Consider the following 22,848-nt stretch of genomic DNA (forward strand, 5'->3'; position numbering starts at 1 on the left):
AATGTTCATCGTGAGCACTGTTTATAATAGCCAAGACATGGAAGCAACCTAGATGTCCATCAGCAGATGAATGGATAAGAAAGTTGTGGTACATATACACAATGGAGTATTACTCAGCCATTAAAAAGAATACATTTGAATCAGTTCTAATGAGGTGGATGAAACTGGAGCCTATTATACAGAGTGAAGTAAGCCAGAAGGAAAACATAAATACAGTATACTCATATATATGGAATTTAGAAAGATGGTAACAATAACCCGTGTATGTGAGACAGCAAAAAAGAGACACTGATGTATAGAACAGTCTTATGGACTCTGTGGGAGAGGGAGAGGGTGGGAAGATTTGGGAGAATGGCAATGAAACATGTAAAATATCATGTAGGAAACGAGTTGCCAGTCCAGGTTCGATGCATGATGCTGGATGCTTGGGGCTGGTGCACTGGGACGCCCAGAGGGATGGTATGGGGAGGGAGGAGGGAGGAGGGTTCGGGATGGGGAACACATGTATACCTGTGGCGGATTCATTTTGATATTTGCAAAACTAATACAATTATGTAAAGTTTAAAAATAAAATAAAATTAGAAAAAAAAAAAAACAAAAACAAACAAAAAAAAAAAAAAAAAGAAATGAGTGAAATAGAAAATAAAAATATAGCCAGAGTTGGTAAGTTAAACCAAAAGCTGTTCCTCAAGATACATAAATGTTATAGAGAAAATTCTGGCAAGACTCACCAAGAAAAAGAAAAAATAATTCAACTTTAGGCATAAAAAAGATAATCACAGATATGGGAGAGATAAAGGCATTACAAGAAAAACTAATGGGACCTGGTACTTGGGAACATGTGCCTTTTTAGTAGATTTTCGTGATTATTAACAAACATGGGCATACTTTATCACTGTAAAATCAAGGAACAAGCTTGATCTTTAGCTACAAATTGTAACAAGGACAGTGATCAAACTCGCTAAATAACATAAAGTTGCTCAAGCTAAAGAAAGGTTTTGAAAGGTTTACAGACAGGATCATCCCTGAGACTTGCTCAGTATATTAGCTAAATGTATAGGAAATAAGGTTCCATTGCAGGTTAAGGGCACATTTGTCTCAGATGGGGTAAGACTGGTTTGTGCAGCTGCTGTTTAAGAGTCCTGCCTGTCAGGGCAAGACTCATAGTTAAAATGTATAATTCCTACCTTAGGCTCTTCTATTTGCTTCTGACTTGTTGAGCTTTTGCAGCTGCTACTTCTATTTGATTTGTGTGTGACACTGATTTTCTCACTTGCAGTCTTCAGTTTTCTATCTTCAGTTGCAGAGTTTCATTTTACTGATCTAGGCAGGTGGCAGAAAGGTTAAGACCATTTATAAGGATTGGATGCGTTCTGGAGCATTTATATTATGGGGCATATCAGATATTAAAACATTTTGGAAAACTCTTGTTATCAAGACACAGCAAAATAATAGTAGCTAATGTTGATTGAAACTTTATATGTTGCAAGGAATGTCCCAAGCATCTGGTATGTACTAAATCATTGTTCATCAAGTCCTGTGACATAGACACTAGTATTATCTCCATGTAACAGTGGAGGTAACCAAGGCACATAGAAATTAAATAACTTTCCTGAGTTTACACAGCATAATCAGGCCTTGAACTCAGGAAGGTTGGTACAAAGGATTGTACTCTTAACTATTACATTATTGTCATGTAATTTTGAAAGAATGATAAATCATAACTATAGGAAGATACTGTTTACATTTTGGAGTGGTAAATAGTCTAATCAATCTTGGAAATTAAAAACTTGGGCCCTGCCAAAGTCACCATAAATAAAACTAAAAGATGAATAACAGACCTAAGGGATACTTTTGTAAAATATACAGGGACAAGTTATTGACATTTTTAGCATATAAATAGTTTTTCTAAATTAGTATGAAAACAATAAATAATTCCTTTAGAAAAATGAGCAGAGGATATAGACATGCATTTCAGAGAAGAAATAGAAATGACCGGTAAATACGTGAGAAGATGTTGAATCTCACTAATTAGCATGATACCACTTTTCAGCTGATGAAAACTAAAAAGATTTATAATACCTAATGTGGTGAGAGTACAAGGAAATAGGTGCTCTCATTCATCATTGGTGGGCTTCTCTGGAATGTAATTTGATAGTATCTGCTACAATAAAAATATATCTGTCCAGCACCCCTGCAAAGTCTCTTCCTGTCATTTATTCCACAGGAATACTTAATTGCTCATGTACAATTGCATTCAAGTGTTACATGTTTTGCACAAATACAGCACTGTTTGCAACAACAACAAAAATCACGGACTAGTTAAATTAATTATGGTACTTCCATATGAAGGAATACTATGCTTTTATTAAAGGATGAGGTGAATCTATTTGAAAAGATGTCTGTGGCATATTGATTGGTTAAAACCCAGCCAAACCAAAAGAAAATATGTTGCAAAACAATATGTCTAGCATAACTGTTTCTGGTACAATGAAAAATGATATGCAAAGTATATGTAAACATGCCATTAAAATTTGCTGCTACTGCTAAATCACTTCAGTCGTGTCTGACTCTGTGTGACCCCAGAGACGGCAGCCCACCCGGCTTCCCCGTCCCTGGGATTCTCCAGGCAAGAACACTGGAGTGGGTTGCCATTTCCTTCTCCAATGCGTGAAAGTGAAGTCGCTCAGTCGTGTCCGACTCTAGCGACCCCATGGACTGCAGCCTACCAGGCTCCTCTGTCCATGGGATTTTCCAGGCAAAAGTACTGGAGTGGGGTGCCATTGCCTTCTCCGTAAAATTTGCTAGTATATGCAAAATATTGACCCTAAAAATCATTCCATATTGAATGGGAAATATAGCATTTATACCTGTTTTTCTGGGGATTTGGAAAGCTTATGCTTTATTATAAGCTCTAATTTCCAGCTTCCACTGAATGAACAGCCTTTTGGTTTTTTTCATTTCTGCTGTTGTTTTTTTCTGCCTTGAACCCTTTGCCTTGATTTCCAAAAAACCCTGCTCACACCAGGCTACTGCGTACACTAGATTTTTACTGAGAATTTGGCGATGGCATTAAGGAATTACATTGTAGCAGAGGACACTAGGTGGCTTAATGTTTACTATTAGTCATCTTATTCTTAAAATTACTTTAGTCAACTCTTTACCCTTATCTTCTCCCCCAAATAGTCATTGGTGGCCCTGGCTTTTCACCATATTTCTAATCCTACCACCAGCTACCCGCTTCTTCAGCCTTTTGTTTTCCTTTGCATGCCAGCCCCAAACCTCCAACTTTCAGTTCATGTCTTCTGGATAGTAATTCAATGATATTGTTGTCATTCCTCTTCTAGAACCATTTTTGTCAGGAGCTTATATCATAAATTAATATATCAGTTAGGATAGGTTGTATGTGACAGAAAACTCAAAAACAATGGTGGAATATGCAAATTCTCTATTTGTCTCTCCTGTAGAAATGAAACCGAGAGGTAGGCACTCCAGGGCTGGAGTGGCAGTAACAGGCTCATCAGGGACCTAGCCTTCTGGTTCCTACAAGCTCAGCTCAGGGCTTTCCTTCCATGGTCCAAGTTGGCGGCCCAAACTTAAGCATCTAAGAGGGAAAGGACAAAGGAGAGAGCACCTTTCCTATTAAGGACATTTCCTGGAGATTGCCCACACCTCAGTAGCCAGAACAAAGTCATATAACTATGACCAGCTGAAAGGAAGGCTAGGACATACTGCCTTTATCTTCGGCTGTGGTGTGCTCAGTTGAAAATCATTCTCTGTTGAAGAAAGGGATTTGAGGGAATAATTAGCAGTCTCTGCCACATCTGGCAATGTTTACCTTGCACAAAAGGCAAGACTTTTCAGCCATGAATTAGTGTTAACTGTGACTGGAACTGGACGTGTAGTGGGGGATGGGGGTAGAGGAATAGGCGGGGGCCATGTTTGGAAGGGCTTTGAAAGTCAAGCTGCAAAGTTCAAGTTTGCCAATAGGGAGTCAAACATATTCTTACAGTGATATAAATTTTTCCAGGGGTATATACTGCCATACCTCATTTTATTACACTTCATTTTACTGTGCTTCAAAGATACTGTATTTTTTAAAAAATAAATTGAAGGTTTGTGAAAACCCTGCATTAAGCTAGTCTGTTGGTGCCATTTTTCAACAGCATTTGCTTACTTCATGTGTCCAAGTCACATTTTGGTAATTCTTACAATATTTCAAACTTTTCATTATTATATTCATTATAGTGATCTGTAATGTTACCACTATGACTTGCTGAAGGTTTAGATGATGGTTAGCATTTTTTAGCAAAAAAGTATTTTTATTTTATTTTATTAATTTGTTTCTTGGCTGCTCTGCATGGCATGTGGGATCTTAGTTCCCCTGACAAAGGATAGAACCCATGCCCCTTGTAGTAGAAGCATGGAGTTTCAACCACTAAAACGCCAGGGAAGTCCCAGAAAGTATTTTTAAATTAAGCTATGTTCATTGTTTTCTAGAGACAATGTTATTGCACACTTAATAGACTATAGTATAAACATAACATTTATATGCACGTTCAGTTCAATCGCTCAGTTGTGTCTGACTCTTTGTGACCCCATGGACCGCAGCATGCCAGGCCTCCCTGTCCATCACCAACTCCTGGAGTTTACCCAAACTCATGTCCATTGACTCGGTGATACCATCCAACCATCTCATCCTCTGTTGTCCCCTTCTTCTCCTGCCCTCAATCTTTCCTAGCATCAGGGTCTTTTCAAATGAGTCAGCTCTTCACATCAGGTGGCCAAAGTATTGGAGTTTCAGCTTCAACATCAGTCCTTCCAATGAACACCCAGGACTGATCTTCTTAAGGATGGACTTGTTGGATCTCCTTGCAGTCTAAGGGACTCTCAAGAGTCTTCTCCAACAACACAGTTCAAAAGCATGAATTCTTTGGTGCTCAGCTTTCTTTATAGTCCAACCCTCACATCTATACATGACCACTGGAAAATCCATAGTGTGTGACTGTATTGTGATATTTGCTTTATTGTGATGGTCTGGAACCAAACTCATAATATCTCCAAGGTATGCCTGTCTATGTGAGTTTATTTTATATTTTTTAATGTAAAGATTGTAACCTGTGAGGCCCAGTATTTAAAAAATAGAGGAATGGATAAAAATAATCTATTGGTAATTTTATCCCCCAAGACAATTCCTGATAGTTATTTGGGGTTGTTTCTTCACAATCTTTAAAAACATTATTGTAATCATAGCGTATATACAATTCCAAGTCCTGTTTTTCTTTTTCCCCCCACATAATCTTACATCATGTAACCACATGACTTTCCCACATGTTATTTTTAACTAACTTTGTAATAGTCCAGTAAAATAATCTACCTAACCACTGTTTTTCTTTTCCAGATTTATTGAGACATATATGATGAATAACCATTTCTCTATGACATTCTGCACTGTTGGCCATTTAGTTTGGGTATTGGCTAATTTTTTTACACTTTGTAAGATGTTGATAGCTTCAGTTGGAAAATTTTTGTATGTTACTACATCATTAGAAGCCATTCAGTTGCAAGTATTAGAATAACAAACTGTGGCTTAGATAATACATGCATTTAATTATCTCACATAATAAAAATTAAAAGGTAGCAAGTGGGTCAACAATGTTCTGGCTCTGTGTCTCTTCAGTGTTTTGGGCTTTCCCTCTTGTCCTGAGATGACTGCTGTAGCCCTCAGAACATCGAATTCTCATACGACAACAGTCAAAGCATGAAAGGAGCACAGGTATTTTTTGGATGTCTCTCACTGTTCTAACCAGTAAAGAATACTTTTTACTGGAACAGCCAAAAAAACTTTCCTGAGTATTTCATTGAGCAGAACTGGGTCACATGGCTACCCGTAGCTGCAAGGGAGGTTGGGAAGCCAGAAACCAGAGGAATCTCTCACACTACCTTAGACGGGACATCATGATTCATCCCCTGATTTGGGACACTTTGCCTATCACCAAATGGAGATTCTTCTACCAAGGAAGAAGAAATGGCTATTGGGAAGCTACTCATCCAAGTTAACAGTAAACTTTGGGACTTATTGCAGACATGAAGAAAATTGCAGAATTGTTTTTTCAGGTTACGATCTCAAAAACTTGCCCTATATTGCTACATGGGCTAGAAGAGAGAACCAACTCTTCAGAATATGGCACTGTGATTTCACATTACTTTAAAAAAAAAAAAAAACCACATATGCCTTTTTTTTTAATTAAAAATTCCTAGCAAATCAAAAAACTGAAGTGAAACCACATAGAGAATCACTGACGAGAATAAACAGTATGTTTAGATCACTTTATTAAAGAAAGCTGGTAATGTTTGTTTGACAGATTATAGAGTTAATCCTTACTTATAGCTAAAAATTTGAAGAATACAAAAAATTAGAGAAAAATAAGTGAAAAAATTCTCTCCAATTTCACCAGAGATAATCACTATTAATTTTTGATATAATTATTTTCAGTCTTTTAGACATGAATAATTTTTTCATATAAAATTAGAATTTCATTGCATAGATACTTTATTTTTGTATCTTCTTCTTTATACTAGTAAATCTATAACAGATTTTCTGGATTTTTTTTACATGTCTCTATTCAATGTGAAGGACAGGGAAGCCTGACATGCTGCAGCCCATGGGGTTGCAAAGAGTTAGATATGACTGAACAATAACTTCAGTGTTTATTTTGTATTATATTTTAATAAATCAGTAAGAGTAATTTGCTTTTTGGCAGGGAAAATAATATAGAAGTAAATTGATCTAGAGAGTTCTCTTACTGACTTGCTGCGTGGTCTTATACAAATTGTTTAATCTTTTTTAAGTTTCAGTCTTTTCATTTATAAAATGAGATTCCTGAGAATAATATTAATACTGGTTTTGCTATTTTACAGTGATCCTGTGAGGACCAAATACAGTAATGTACATAAAAATAGTTTGTAAATTGAATCTGAAAGACAAAGATTCAAAGTTATAAGAAAACTTAGCATTTTTCTTCCAAAGCATTAAAAAAACTCATTATTTTCATTTTGAAGATTATTTTAAAGGATAAGAATTATAGAGAGCAAAACAATCTTATTTTATGTTTTGAACAATAAGCATACCCTAGAAATAGCTTTGTTGGGAATTATAAAAACCATTCTGTTTCCGATAAATCTTTGAGAACTTAAAATTTTTATTTGGAAAAAATATTTTAATAGAAATTTTGCCTTTTTAAAGGTTTATGTGGTAAAAAAAAAAAAAAGTAAAGGAAATAGACATTTGTTTAGGACTAATCTTGAAATTTTGTGTATAATTTTAGGTGTCATTTAAACAGAAAGCACTCATTAAGGAGAATTTACAAAAATACTCTCTTTTCTCCAAAATGGTTAAAAAATGCAGCTATAATAATTTAGGTAATAATAGTCATAAGAAAACAGCAGGTTTAGTTTGAAACCAAATCTTGTAATCGTTGACTGCCCTTGTCACAAACATGTTTACCTTTCATAAGCACCAAGCATTTCCCACTACCTCTTTCTTTTTGAGCTCAGACACTGAATAAATTTCCCGGAAACCTCACTTTTATTTCTGAGTACTCCTTTATCTTTCCCATCAGAAGATAAAGTTACTAAATAGCCTAGGCTCTTTCCCAGCTTTGATTCCTATTTTAAGGGAAATTTAAGATAGGATTTCTAAGAGGTTTAATGTGAAAGCCTTTAGAATCCCTTATTTTTGAGTCTATGTGGAAGTAGAATTTGCATTTGGTTGGAATCATTTAAATGTGACCCTGTATAGGCTGAGCAATGAGGAAGATGACTTTGCAAGGTTCAGCTTTGGTTCAGTGATTCTCCTCTGAAAATCAACTGCTATAAAATCACTGGTTATTATGCAAAACATACTGTGACGGAAGCAGTAACAGGGTTTATGGGGAAAAGTTAGGTGGACTTTCTCAATGCAATTAAAAAAACCAATACTTTTCTATATGGGTCATATAGTTGTTTTTCATAATATAGAAAATTTGAGAAATACAGAAAAGGAAAACATAAAAATTAGTAATGTCCTGTCACCTAGAGGGTTACTCTACTAATATTTGCATATGTGTATATATGTGTTCGGAGCAGACAATGGCACCCCACTCCAGTACTCTTGCCTGGAAAATCCCACGGACGGAGGAGCCTGATGGGCTGCTGTCTATGGGATCACACAGAGTCGGACATGACTGAGCTACTTCACTTTCACTTTTCAGTTTCATGCATTGGAGAAGGAAATGGCAACCCACTCCAGTGTTATTGCCTGGAGAATCCCAGGGACGGGGGAGCCTGGTAGGCTGCCGTCTATGGGGTTGCACAGAGTCAGACACAACTGAAGTGACTTATTGAATTCAAATTCAAGTTTTGTCCAGTTTTTCTTTGCATTAACAATATATTACATGTACATTTCCATGTTATTAAGCACTTTTTGATTCATAGTGAGCTGAAATTGCTTGCTTCTTAGGACTGAGTCACCATCAGTCAAGAGATGAAATCAGTGTCTTGCAGAAGCAAGTAGTTGCCTCTACTGCCTACACCAGCCTCTCTTTCATTGCACCCATAACCAGTGTTTCTAATAAGCAATGCCAACTGTTGTCAAGTCTCAGCTGAATGACATGATGCTTTGTTTGATCTTATCGGCCTGATAAATATTTTAAATAAAAACTTTTGCACATATGTTTCAAGCTAGTTCTCTCCATGAAGGCTGTGTCAGTAATAAAGTGAATGGAATTCTTAATTTTACTTCATTGAGTCAACATTTATCATTTAAGCAAGTGGGTGTTTCCAACACAGGAAGTTAACTGTTAAGGAAGAAGAGCTAAGCTCATTTGAATCTGGCTTCCCAAAGCTCAGGCCATATTATTCCAGATTTACCAAACCAGTCAAATATAAATTTTCTGTTGAAATAAACATTGGTTTAAGAAGTATTGCTACTTTCTGGTGAGCTTAAAGAGATCATGAGCTGGTTTTCTTAACCATTTGTGATATTGTAAACAGCATCTTAAAAAACAAACAAAAAACAACATTCATCCAAGGCCAAAAATCTACATACATTCCTGGTATTTGTGCAAAAAAAAGTTTAGACTGCTATATGTAATTAAAGCATCAATGGTCATCTTTTTTTTGACTCAATATACCCTGACAATCCACATAAACTGTAGTTTTATGTGCTTTTAAGACTAGTGAATTGCCTCTTCTATAAATCAGCATTTATCTGTAACAGCTTCCAGAACTTTATTCAGGAGGTCATGTGAGAGCCATTTTTACACATGTCCTTCATGTTGTCAGCACAACTTTCAGTAGTGGGTGAAATTCCTCTTACTTATTGGTATAGTGCAATAACTAACAAAAATAGAACCTAAAAACAAAAATGTCTAACATTCACGCCTATACATTGAGTTATCTTAGGAAAAAAAGACAAAGACAAAAAAGAGGCAAAGAACTATTCTTTAAAAGTAGACAAAAACAATATATTTTTTGAATGAGCATAATGACAGCTTTTGAAATTTAAAATCAATCTTCATTAACAAGCCATGTGGTAATTCAGGATCAGGCAAACAGGTTTGGGATGTTGATGTACCCATCTGGTGTGAGAGACCCAATAAATAACATTTAAATGATATAACTGTATCCGGTAGTTTGGTTACCAAAGATATTGGCAAAATTCAACAGGCAACCATCATAAAGAAATGCAGATGGAATATGGAATCCACGTGTGCTATTTACTGCTTTGAGATCTTGAACAAGATTCATGACCTCTCTCTGCCTCAGTTTCCCCCTCTGCAAATGAAGATAATAATGCTACCTACCTCATAATTATTGGGATGATTAGGAAAATGCATATAAAGTACTTGATTGGCATATGTTAAATGTGCAATAAATGGCAAGCCAGTGTGACTTGTTATGACTTGGTTAAAAAGATCAAGGGAAGACAGAATAATAGCAAGTTGAAGGACAAGGCAGCATTGAGCCACTGTATCTGAAAAAACTTACTACTCTGGAATCTTCCACTAGGTACTTAGTTTTGGTCATGTATCTTTGGAGTTATCAGCAGTCCCTCATGAAAATGACTTACAAAGATTCAGAGAAGAGAGAGTCAGAAAGGACCAGGAAAGGAGGAGAAGTGAGCAGTTAAGTGAAGGCCTGGGGCTGACAGGTGAGCATGTACGAGTTTCCCTTTCAATCAGGGGAGGAAGGGGAGCTGCCCCACTGAGCTGGGTTCTTGGCTCCTCTCTCCCAAGTTTGAGTAGAAGAGGAAGCAGACCTTGCATCACTGAGAAGGCCAACTGATCATCAAATCTAGGGATGTATGCTGATGTTAAGGACCACTGCTCATTAAAGTGGTTATTGGACCTTGAAAGACTTTATTTCTCTCATCTTCACACCCAGGATTTTCCTGAGCCATCCTGTTTAAATATGCATCCCACCCAAGCTTCCTGTCTTTCCCTGCCTTATTTTCCTTTTTAGTAATTAGCACTCTGTAACATTTTATATTACTGAATTATCTCGCTCATCACTTTTCTCTCCAGTGGATATACAAGAGCAGGCTGTTTTACTTTGTGGTTGTTATTGTTCACGGCTGTCTCCCTGGTGCCTAATACAGAGCTCAATAAATATTACAGCAAGGGTTCAATAAATATTTGTTGAATGAGAAAGGAAAGAATAAATTCTCATTTATCTTAAGATGTTTGTAGGGTGGTGAGCAGATGAGTTCAGAAGACGTTTCTGGAGATTCCGTGATTGTTCAAATTGTGCAAAAAGAATAAATTACCAGTAACAATTTGTTTAAAAATTTTCTAGACCATGTAAAACTGTTGAGACAATCAACATAGGACTTAGAATCCTGTGCATGGTGTATAAGCTTGTACAACTGTATTCAACCAGAATCTGGCATTGGCAAAGCTTCTCAAATTCTGAAAGTCAACAGTTATCATTTAAAGAGGGAGTAGGAATTGAGAGAAAAAACTTCAGAAGGTGAAAGTCCAAAACAGGATAGATTATGAATAGACACCATGTACTGAGTGTCTACTACATTCCAAAGACTCTATAGCCATTTTCCAAAATCTTTCCCAGGGAGGTGTAATTATACCTATTTCTCAGCTGGGAAGATCAGGGCCTCCTCCTTGCTCATAAGTGGGACTGAGATTTGAATCTTACGTTATCTGAATCCAAATTTATAGCTCTCCAGAATTTCAGATTGTTTTGGGTACAAGTTTTAACCTAATCCCTCTAGAACTGTGCAGGAGATCTGTTATTTTGAAAAGATGGCAAGTTAGTAGTCATGGCCCTGCCTTTTAACTGAAACGTCTGCAACCCCCACTCTGAGCAGGTGTGCGAAGATGCAGTTACCCTGTGATGTGTGTGCCCAAACTGAAGATCCCTATCAAGACAACGAGTAAAATATGAATCCGAGAAGAAGCAGTGATGGCCTTTTTCTTTTCTTAAATGAATCAGATATTCTACATTAGAGAGGAACTCCCCTGGGAGATCATGCACTTGACCCAAAGACACTCCTTTTACTCATACTACTTTGCAAACTCCTCTCCAGGATTTGCTGTCAAAGCCCGAGGCACATTCTTTCAAATTTCTTCAATGATAGCCCATCTTTGTCCTTTTTGGGTGGATTTGATTTTGCTTTGGACCTGTATCCAGTGAATAAGGTAGGTGAACAAACCAGATTATACTTTGAGTCAAAGGCAAGTTGTGAATAGAATGTAACACTACTGGTTTTTCTCTTATAGTTTAGTAAGCTGTCTCTAAAAGTTCTAAAAAGGTCCTAAAAATGCTTTGCCTGATGTCAGCAGGGTTGCAAAAGTGCATTAACTAACCAGGGATGGCTTTGAAGGGTAACGGGCATTAGACGATAATAACTCTATTCTGACACTTAAAAAAAGAAGTTACACCACAGCTCGAATGATTATGTTGAATGCTATCATCTTTTGCAACAATACCCTGCATTGTTATGAATTATGGCTCTGCAATAAAAAGAACCAGGATGTAAATGTTTGCTCAATAAACACAGTTATACACAGCAAACAAACCAGGATTAAAATGGCAGTTGAGGATCCTGAGAACCTGACATTCACTGAAACAAAAAGCAATACATTATGTTACAGTAAAACAGTTAAAGAGAAAATAGATGATGAGAATCACAGCAAGGGAAATGGTTTTTTTATAGCTATGGCTAAAAGAGGGAAGCTAAAAGATGTTTGAAATGATATTCTTATCTGGTTAGGAAGGCTGATGTTTATAATGATTCAAAGTGCATAAGGAGGTAATCATTCATGTAATTTCTAGCCTGAAGCATTTCTAGCATATTTTAATATTTAGAATTTAATGGGTATTTTATATGAATGTATCTTTACACTGAAAGTGACACATACTAGTTAACCTTTTTCTCTTCTATAGAGCTAACATTTTATAATCCCCATCATAAAATTTCTCAGTCAGAAGGAATGCATGTTTTGGTTTAATACAGTTGCTTATCACGTAGTGGGGAACTGGGTAAAAATAAATAGTCTGTCTAATGCCCTAGGTTTGAAACTCACAACAGTCAAAGTTTTCGTACATCTTCAGAATCCACTGAAATATTTTATTTTGTTGGGTGGCATATTGTGAATGGACGTCTGTGTAAACATTAAAAGCTACTCACTAAATCTAAATCATTTCATTAACAGAAGAAGGGGGAGGCATCTTACTGACTCAGGGTGAAAAATAATTTGGTAAATGATTGATATCACAGTTTCCAAGGTTTACTATTCATTACAATTAACACTGTCGTTAAGAGTTCTCTCTGGTATAAAAGGCAGAGACCTTTGCAATGGACAAAAATATTACTTATGTGTGAGTTCAGAGTACTCAGTTGTTACATTATTTTAAAACCCTCAATAAAAGACGTGCTCATTCTAGGAGACTATTAAAGAGAAAACAAGCTATTGGTCTGCCATATAAGAAGACATCTCTTTTTTAAAATAATTAATTTTTGGCTGCACTTGGTCTTCATTGCTGTGTGCGGGCTTTCTCTAGTTGCAGAAAGTAGGGCTACTCTCCAGTTGTGGTGCACGGGCTCCTCATTGCAGTGGTTTCTTTTGTTGCTGAATACAGGCTCTGTAGAGTGCTCAGGTTTCAGTAGTTTGCAGTTCCCGGGCTCTAGAGCACAGGCTCATTAGTTGTGGCTCAGTGGCTTTGTTGCCTCACGGCATGTGGAGTCTTCTTGAACAAGGAATTGAACCCATATCCCCTGCATTGGCAGGCGGACTCTTAACCACTGGACCACCAAGAAAGTCTGCTGCTGCTGCTGCTAAGTCACCTCAGTCGTGTCCGACTCTGTGCGACCCCATAGACGGCAGCCCACAAGGCTCCCCCGTCCCTGGGATTCTCCAGGCAAGAACACTGGAGTGGGTTGCCATTTCCTTCTCCAATGCATGAAAGTGAAAAAATAAAGTGAAGCCGCTCAGTCGTGTCCGACTCCTAGCGACCCCATGGATTGCGGCCCACCAGGCCCCTCCATCCATGGGATTTTCCAGGCAAGAGTACTGGAGTGGGGTGCCATTGCCTTCTCCGCCAAGAAAGTCTAGGACGTTTCAAATGAAGATCTTTTTGAGAAAGCAAGTCTTGACCTTTAGCCAACTGTGTTTGGCAGAGAATCTCAGAGGAAGGGTGCTCAGAAAACAGAAAATGGACCTGTGGCTTAGGGTTTAGGCTGCTTCCCTGTCCCCACAGCCCCACTCTCCCCCTTGGGAGCCAGCAGGGTGAAGAGCCACAACGGATGGATGGGTTGGGCGGGGGTCTTTGTTCTGCTTTTGTGGTCATGTACTTTCATGCAAATTACTTAGCCCGCTGAGGTCTTCTTAGCTGTAAAAATATATTAAAAAATGATTACCATGTAAGACTGTGGTGAGGATTAGATGAGAGAATCAGTCCATGGATCAGCAAATGGTTCGTCAGTGGCTGACTATGAGGTGCCTGAGATGCACCAATGAGCAAGGCCAGGCCCTGGGCCTCAAGGGCTCTGTGCTGGATGAGACAGGGCTGTTTGGTGAGTGCTTGGCAGTTAACAGAAGGTGCTGTGGGAGCTTATGGGAGAACACTAGTCCAACTCACAGTGTGGTGAGTGCTTGTCATGGAAGCTTCCCGAATATGGCTTATGAGAGGCCAGATCCTACTGGGAACTCCACACCCAGGATTTCCTTCCTTCCCACCACTTTGAATTCCCCAGGGTTTCCCCTCATCTCAGTCCCAAGGCTGGGCCTCATCTCTGTTCCGAGGCCCTATACAGCCTCAGGACTTACATACCCACAGGGGTGTGTGTGTGTGTAAGCATGTAGCATGTACATGTATTTTAGGTTATTTGCTTCCTCCCCTCACCACTACCCCTGTCTGTTAAAAGAACGAGAGAGAGAGTGAGCTAGAGTGAGAGAGAGAAAGATTTCCAGAAAAGGGAAAAGTTAGATAGCTGTCTCCCAACCTTCTCCTACTCCCCTTCAGAAAACCTCCTCTGACATTAAAATATATGTGAAGAGTCTTATATATTAAAAATATGTTTAGTGAAGACTAAAGATATATAAGAGGCAAGAGGAAAAACCGTTTCTCGCTGTCAGGAGCGAGAGGCTGCACAAAGCCTGACTCTATGAGAACATCTAAAACTACAGTTACCTACACAGAGAGAGCAAGGCCATCAGAAGAGGCGGTGGGGGTGGGGGTGGTGGGGTGGGGAGCCGGGGAGCCAAGCAGGAAAGGAACATCTTACAGCCAACTGGCAGTACTCTTCCCAGCACCAGCCAGAGCGGGTGGGAGCTCTTGGGCCTTCAGACACACCCTGATTACCCTGCCCTGGAGTATATATGTTCTTCTGTGAAGAAAATGCACAAGGCCCAACGCCCTGAAATTACAAACCAGACTGTGGTGCCTTTTGCTCTGTTTCCCAAAGGGCAAAGTCTTGCCTTCTTATGGAGGTGAAGCGGGGCTACCCCTGGAGGCAGCTGTCCTTGCTCAAGGACACTCCTCTGCTTTTTCAAGGGGCGCTGGGTCACTGAGAAAACCACTGGATCTCTTCCTGGAAGCACTACCAATTTTCAGCTCTTTGCTGCCTTCAATTTTTTAGAAGCTCAGATGAGAAAACAATTTTATCCTGAATTTGCAGAAGCATTTCTGAAATCTATTTTCATCTCTGCATTAAATTGGCATATCGAATCAGGACCCTCTCTGATGTGCCCCTGGGATTGCTTTTAGTGAAGTTTTTCATGAGATGAAATCACCCTATTTTACACTGAGGAAAAATGTGAGGAGCCATCTCTCGAGCTTGTGGCGGGCTGGGTTTAGTCTAAGGGTGATGTTTCACTTCGGTTGTGATGTCCTTCTATGAGAATGCAGGTGCCAAATTTCTCTTAGCACCCTCTCAGCACCAAAGAGCCAGGAAGCCCTCCTTATCCTGAGCAATGTGCTCAGTTTTCTGCGTGGTAGTGTTTACTGCTTCACACCAGTTGCTTAAATGCTTAGAACTACATGGTATTTTCATTTTCTCATTCAACCTTACCCCTGGCTTTAGCTTAATTTTCATCTTCATTTCTTTTGGCTTCATCTTTCTTGTTTTAATTTGCTTTATTTTGCTAAGGTATATGTATTTTTATATGCCGCCCTAAATCTTTTGATGACCCAACTAGAGGTAAATAAAGTATCCATCAGCCATATGTTCTGCTTACCTAGTGACATAATGATGGTGATCTGACTTTTCTGGGAAATTTTTCTAAAAGGAAATATGTGCTTATCAGAGGGCTCAAAGATCTCACCTCCCAGACTGAGTTCTTATTGCACCTTAAAAATTGATGCCTGGGTTCAGGGGTTAATGAGTCTCCTATGGACTTAGTAGTTGTATGAGCATCTCTGAGAATGCTCATTTTTCACCACTTACGCCTGTCATCATTACACACCAGACACATCAATCCTCTTTTACTTCCTTGAACATGCCAAGCATTTTCCCACCTCAGGGCCTTTACACATTATTATTGCCTCTGATTGAAATGTCTTTCCTTCTACTCCCTTTAGTAGAGTACTAAGTACTAGAAAGTAGTACTACTCCCTACTTTCCTTCTACTCCTCTTTTTCAGCAATAGAGAGGTAACTTTACATTATAATAATGGGGGGAATTTATACTGATGCCCAAGCCCCAAGTCAGACAAATCAAACTGGAGTCTCTGGGGATGGGGCCTAGGTACTGATATACCTATGTAATTTTTTGCCTGTTGGTATTGCATTAGAGTTCTTAGTTCCCCGACCAGGGATTGAAACCATGCCCCCTTGCAGTGGGAGTGCCAAGGCCTAACCACTGAGCTGCCAGGGAATTCCCTAGGTACTGGTATTTTTCAAAAGCTTCTCAGTCAGGGTTGAGATTCACAACTTCAAGTCTCACTTTGATTGTCAGATACACAAAGAGGCCCTCCTTGACCACCACCCCTGGGATGTACATCTTGTCTTGCTCTGTAGTTCAACTTCTTTTCTGATTCCTTTGCAATAGTTATTACAATCTGTAATGATGCATTTGTATGAATGTTTCTGTCTCCTCTGACTAGGATGCAGGTGCTGAGAGCACAGGGAATACGTCTGTCTCAGCCTTTGTGTTTCTCTTCAGTTCACGGTATCAGGCACATAACAGAATTCCGCATCTGCAACACTGAGGGCATGAGGGTGGCCATCAGATGATGCATACACATCTGAGTGGCTCTCTGAAAGTCAGTCGAGTCTCCCTGGGATATTACAAAAGAATCCATGTTAACATTCAGTAGCTATCCTAACTGGCTAAAAGGTTGTACACACTTTCCTTTCAACTGACTCCGGTGTCCCAGGATTTTTCGCGTGAGATTTTTTTTTTTTTCTTTTGGCTATGCCTTGAGGCATGTGGGATCTTAGTTCCCTAACCAGTGATTGAACCTGTGTCCCTGCAGTGGAAATGCAGAGTCCTAACCACTGGACTGCCCAGGAAGTCCCTGGAGTGAGATTTATAAATAGATCCTGACTCACAGCATTTCCTTTATGTCCCCATCTTTCCCCTTCACTTGACTTTGACCATTATGAGTGAGAGATTCCATCTTGGAAAATCCCATGGACGGAGGAGCCTGGTAGGCTGCAGTCCATGGGGTTGCTAAGAGTCGGACACAACTGAGCGACTTCACTTTGACTTTTCACTTTCATGCATTGGAGAAGGAAATGGCAACCCACTCCAGTATTCTTGCCTAGAGAATCCCAGGGATGGGGGAGCCTGGTGGGCTGCCATCTATGGGGTCGCACAGAGTCGGACACGACTGAAGCGACTTAGCAGCACAGCAGCAGCAGCAACACCCTCCCCTACCCTAGCACTGGACTTTGCACACAGTAGGGGTTCTATAAATGCTTGTTAACTTGAGTGGAGTTGATTTTATCCTTTTGGTGTGTAGGCATTTTGACAAAGACTTCACCCTGGGAGGTAGCGTTGATTAGTTAGGGATTTGAGGCGGGTGTAGGGGGGAGACTGTGACCATATCATAAAAGTTAAATGTATTGGTACAGGCAACACAGTCATAATCTAAGTGTGTGCAGATGGTCTCTACACCTGGATTGCACTGGAGGACAGACGTGTAAATTTGGGTTTGGAGGCAAGTAATGAAACTCCGAGGAGTCTGAAAACAACTCTTAGTCACGTATCTCATAACACAGGTGTGGGTCCATCCAAGGGTAAATGTGTGGCGGGGCTGTCTGAGCTCTCACTAAGGCTGAGTCTGTCCTTTCCAGATTGCTGTTTGGTAGTTATTAATAAAACAAAGTGAATCACCCACATACGGCTTTCCCTCCACAGTCAGTATGTTCACCAAGTTGACATGAAGATCTAAGGTGCTTTTTCCTAAGCTTCAGTGAACCAAGACCAGTCTGTGGAGTGGCCCTGTGGCCTTTTTTTTTTTTTTTTTCTTGGTTTGTTTCACTTCCTTAAGGAATCATCTTGGTTTTTTACTTTTCCTTTCCACAATTTTAAGTAGGTGGTTTGCTGGTGGGAAATTGGGGGAAGGGGAGAGGGAAATGGTCCCCTGAGAAGTGATAAATTCAACACAAATCTGCCATGCAGCAAAGGTCTTATTCTGTCTCTCATTCTGGGGAAGTTTTCATATTGTCATGGAGGAAAACACACGTGCACACACACATACACACATCACTAAACCCACACAAATGAAACCCTCTCTTCGGAGAAGCCAGCTACAGGAAATTGACTTATGCACAGGAACTTGCTAATCTCTTTTGTCACATTCGGATTGTTCCTGCTGCCTCAGTCACCACTCACACCAAACCCAAGCATCTTGGGTTTGATTCTCTACCAGTCCAGCTCTCAAAATTTTAGGTCTTCCAATGCGAGAAAAGATAGATCCTAGAAGGAAATCATAGCAGTGAAATGACTTGGGCTGCTTTTGTTTTTACTTACCTGCACTGAACAAATTTGACTTCCGGAGTCAGTCATTTTGGTGTCAAGAAATTTCTTCAGCATTCTACAACAGGTAAGACTTTGACTTCTTTAAAAATATTTATTCACTGTCAAAAGAAATCTTTCTGATTTTATTTAGCTTTTACTATAGATTCAACATAGTGATTACTCTGTTCAACTTGTTATGAAGTATAGAACAGTGTTACTCAGGCAAAGGGAGTTAGTTTGATATCCAGCTACTCCCCATGCCTGCCCAAGTCTAACAGGATGCATTTAGTTTCTGAAACATTAAACATTATATAGTTGGCTTTTTGGTTTTCCAGATAGTCTCCTAGAGAATTCATATGCTTATAATTGGCTATGATTGAGCTCAAATATTTTGGTAGTTTAAATATCATCCTGTTTGATGAAGTAAATCCAAAGATCCTCTAAACTGTGCAAATATGAGTTTAAAAATTTTCTAATTCAGAAAAGAAACAGAACCAAAATCCAAATGATGTAGATTCATATCTGAAATTCCTAGCTTGTAGTTTCACCTATTCTCAATGCTAAAGTCCCTTTTTCTAAAAGTGATATTTGATGTATAAGTACATATTTTTAAATGAAATCAAATTTAGTTTTTTGAAGTGGTCTGATTTGGAGATAGGCTGTGAGGTATCACTTGGTAGCCTGGGTTGTAACTAAATAAAGTTAGAGAAATCACTGGTTTGGGTTTCTTTACTAAATTAAAGCTAATATTGAAATATTCAAGAAAGCTGCAAGTAGTTGATTATCACTTGTTGATTCTAAACTGGTGTTATGAAGGATGTAAGAGAAATGTAAAGATTCTCTATTTTGAAGGATCTAGTAGATGTGATAAGAACTAAAATCCAGGAAGCAGTGCAAGATGGGAATTAAGGAATAGATGGAATGACCATAGGCTGTAAGAGTTATAGGAGTTCTGAGAATGAGATTTGAGGGAAAGCTTGAGTAGTCTGAAAGACACAGGACTTGGAAAGATGAGAGATTTGAGTAGATGGAAAGGGGGTTAATTCACACTGGAAAAATTGTGTGGGCAAAGGCACAAAGGTGAGACTGACTAGAAGATGACCATCCCACTTAAGGAAATTGACCTGAGAAAAGATGAAAGCTTGTTTTACACTTTGGTAGGAAATAAGGTTGAAAAATTAAGGTGTAGATGGGTTATGGAAGACCTAGAAAGGCAAGGCTGCTGAGGAGAAGAGTCTACTCCATTCAGTGGCTGTCTAGGATTCTTAGGCCTTTGGGCACTTCTTTCTCAGCACTTACAGCTCTAACAATTCCATGTGCGAGGTTGCCTCAGGATCCTTGCTTCTTCGTGCTCCGGGCTTCCTCATGTATCTCCCACATCTGTGATTCTCCACTTGCCCTCCTTCTACTGTCTTCCCCTTGTACGTTGTTAATGCAGAGAAAGATTTGTGTGGCTTACGGTACCTGTAAGAGCTCAATTTTTGGTTACTACCTGCTAAGGAGGCCCTTCAATCATTTGGTAATTGAAGTAGACTTCCTCTTGAGAGGACAAGCTGATTGACTAATTATAAGCAAGTCTCCATTCTTCAACAGTCAGACCCCAAATCTCATCTGTTACTTCCTTGGTGTGTCTGAATGATAAGTTGTGGATATGCTGCTGTTCTTTCCCTAATGATTCCGAATACTTTTTCCCCCTGGACTATGAAATATCTGCATCCACATAATAACAAAAGTGCCTCCCAGAATACAAACCCAGACTTTGGAGCTAGATTGCCTTGTGTCGAATCCTGGTGCTGTTACTTCTCACCTATGAGAACCTCAGACTCATTACTTAACTTCTTTAATCCTCATTTAAAAAAATATGTAAAGTAGCTCTAACAATAAATTAAAATATCTACTTCAGAGGTTGGTTGTAGGGATAAAAGAGATAAAAACATGTAAAGTATTTAGCCTAGTGCCTGGGATAAAATAAACTCTCAGTAAGTGTAGCTATTACAATTCTTATCAAGAATGGGAACACTAGAATGAAGACGGCATGGTCCCTGGCTTAGGAACAACATATCTGTAAAGTTACTTTTTTAATGCCAGTATTCCTTTCAAAGGAAAGTGGGAGTGATAGGTAGAGGCTGAGATTTAACATTTTTTTTTAGCACCAAGAATAGACAAGGCACAGGGTTAGATGTATTATAGTGGTAATGTACATGAGAAAAGGGAAACAAGATTAGAAATAGATTTTTTAAGCCTTTCCTTAGCAAATTCTCAGACTTATAAGACAACTCTCTGAGTGACTGCTATACTATTTGTGGACATCTATGGTTGATGCTCACTGAATGCTTTGGGTGGAATTATAGAGTACTTGGAATTAGAGATAAATGAGTAACTTGCTTGGGCTGTTTAAGTGAAATTATGTATTTTATGATATATTTTAATTTTAGTGCTGAGAAGGCACTGCTAAAAATCCATTTCTATTTAGAAATCTGGACCATTTTGACAATGAATGCCCATAGTGCTTATTTAAATTCTGGATGCTTGAATCTGGACAAAAGCCAAGATTAAAAAGCATCTTGCTTTCCCATTCTGCTCTTCAGATCAGAGATTCTTTTGGCTTTAGAAAACGCCCTTTAAAAATGGGTACACGGCCAGTATACTCATTATGCCGGAGATTCTCAACTGCACATGTAGATTACTTTGGTTTTATCATAGTATTTTTTTTTTAATAGAGCTCCACTATATTCTCAGGGTGGAAATTTGGGGGCTTTGTGTATGTAAAGGGAGGACACAAGTTCGGATGGATACCAAAGTGGAACATGCTACAAAGCAGCCTCACAGTATCGAATGCTGGGCTGGGCAGTGAGGGGTGGGGATCAGAGATGGAAAGGATGAACAGAGGGACGTGGAAGGTGCCAGAATTAAGGCTTCTCCTCTGAGGCTTTTCAGTCATTTGACTCCAACTGCTGCTTGAATGCCCTAAGCAACTTCTTGATGCCTCATGTAGAAAGTCATCATACTGTTCCCAGATTTGGATCATTGTTCAGTTTGGATCATTTGGTTTGATTTGTCTGGTTCTGGCCTGGAATCATAGTTCCTCAAGTTGGCTGGACATCAAAACCCTTTGAGAAGATTTTCAAAATTAGCAATTCTCTTGTTTCACACCCCAGTCCTGGAGTGGGGTCCAGGAATCTGTGTGATAAAAATACACAATTTTTTCCCACTCAAGTGATTTAGAGACAATTGTTCTGTAGGTGAGCATTTGGGAGCCATTGATCCAAACTCTCCTACCAGGGCCCCAGCACCAAGATGGTAAGTTGAGTAAGTGCTGAAAAGAGGTAAAACCATCTTCCCTCTATGGCTACTAACGTGCATGTGTATTAGTTGGTTAGTCACGTCCAACTCTTTGTGACCCCATGGACTATATAGCCTGCCATGCTCTTCTGCCCATGGAATTCTCCAGGCGAAAATACTAGAGTGGGTAACCATTCTCTGCTCCAGAGGATCTTCCTGACCCAGGGATTGAAACCAGGTCTCCTGCATTGCAGGCAGATTCTTTACCATCCAAGCCACCAGGGAAGCCCTTGTTAATATCACACAAAAGCATTTTCCTTTGTTTTGAATTTATTTCTTAGGAGAATTTCTGTAAGTGGGATGATTTGGTCAAGTATGTATGTTTAGAGTTTTTGTTAACCATATTTACATGTTAACTTGCAAATGTAGGGTGCTACTTGAAAAATCCTGAAGTGTTATAGACATGTAGAGGCTATTCAGTGTCACGGAAAGCGCAAAGACAGGAATTTGCTTTCACATGCTGCTGCTGCTGCTGCTAAGTTACTTTAGTCATGTCCGACTCTGTGTGACCCCATAGACAGCAGCCCACCAGGCTCCCCCGTCCCTGGGATTCTCCAGGCAAGAACACTGGAGTGGGTTGCCATTTCTTTCTCCAGTACGGCTTTCACATGAGATAGTGCCAAATCACTCTCCCACGTCTCTCTTCCAGTAAAACACAATACTAATGAATTACTTTTGGAAGAAAATTTCAAAGCATTACGGAATACTCGATTGCTTCTTTGAGCATAAATTGAAGTCTTCTAATCACTACATTAGTTTCCTGTAAAACTGAAGTCAGCAGTGACCTCTTCCCCATTTCGTAGAAAAGAAAACCAATGAAGACAGTGGTTAGGTAACATCAATATGGTTCTCATAATATGTGCCATGAGAACTACATATAGTTATCCAGTCATCGTTCAAGTAAATAAATGATTGAGTGCTTTTTAATAGGTGACCCATGGAAAAAACACCAGTAAAATGAATGGATGAAGAGTGTATTACCCAAATTGGGGGACAGTGGGCAGAATGAATTTACTCACATAGACCTCCTGTTCTTTTCT

General features: G+C 39.2%; 1 protein-coding gene across 2 annotated transcripts in view; it reads left to right on the forward strand.

Moving 5' to 3' along the window:
* Positions 1 to 11,355: 11,355 nt before the first annotated feature.
* RHOH (ras homolog family member H) overlaps positions 11,356 to 22,848 on the forward strand; it is a 48,163-nt gene continuing 36,670 nt past the window's right edge. Inside the window, exon 1 of one of the 2 annotated variants that reach the window (XM_005901987.2) lies at positions 11,356 to 11,696. The gene's annotated coding sequence lies outside the window, so the exon portion shown is untranslated. Of the gene's footprint in view, positions 11,697 to 18,184; positions 18,552 to 22,848 lie in introns of those variants that run through there. The other variant, XM_070372290.1, reaches the window with a different exon arrangement.

The sequence above is a fragment of the Bos mutus genome, chromosome 6, assembly GCF_027580195.1.
Source record: "Bos mutus isolate GX-2022 chromosome 6, NWIPB_WYAK_1.1, whole genome shotgun sequence".
NCBI classification, from domain to species: Eukaryota; Metazoa; Chordata; class Mammalia; order Artiodactyla; family Bovidae; genus Bos; species Bos mutus.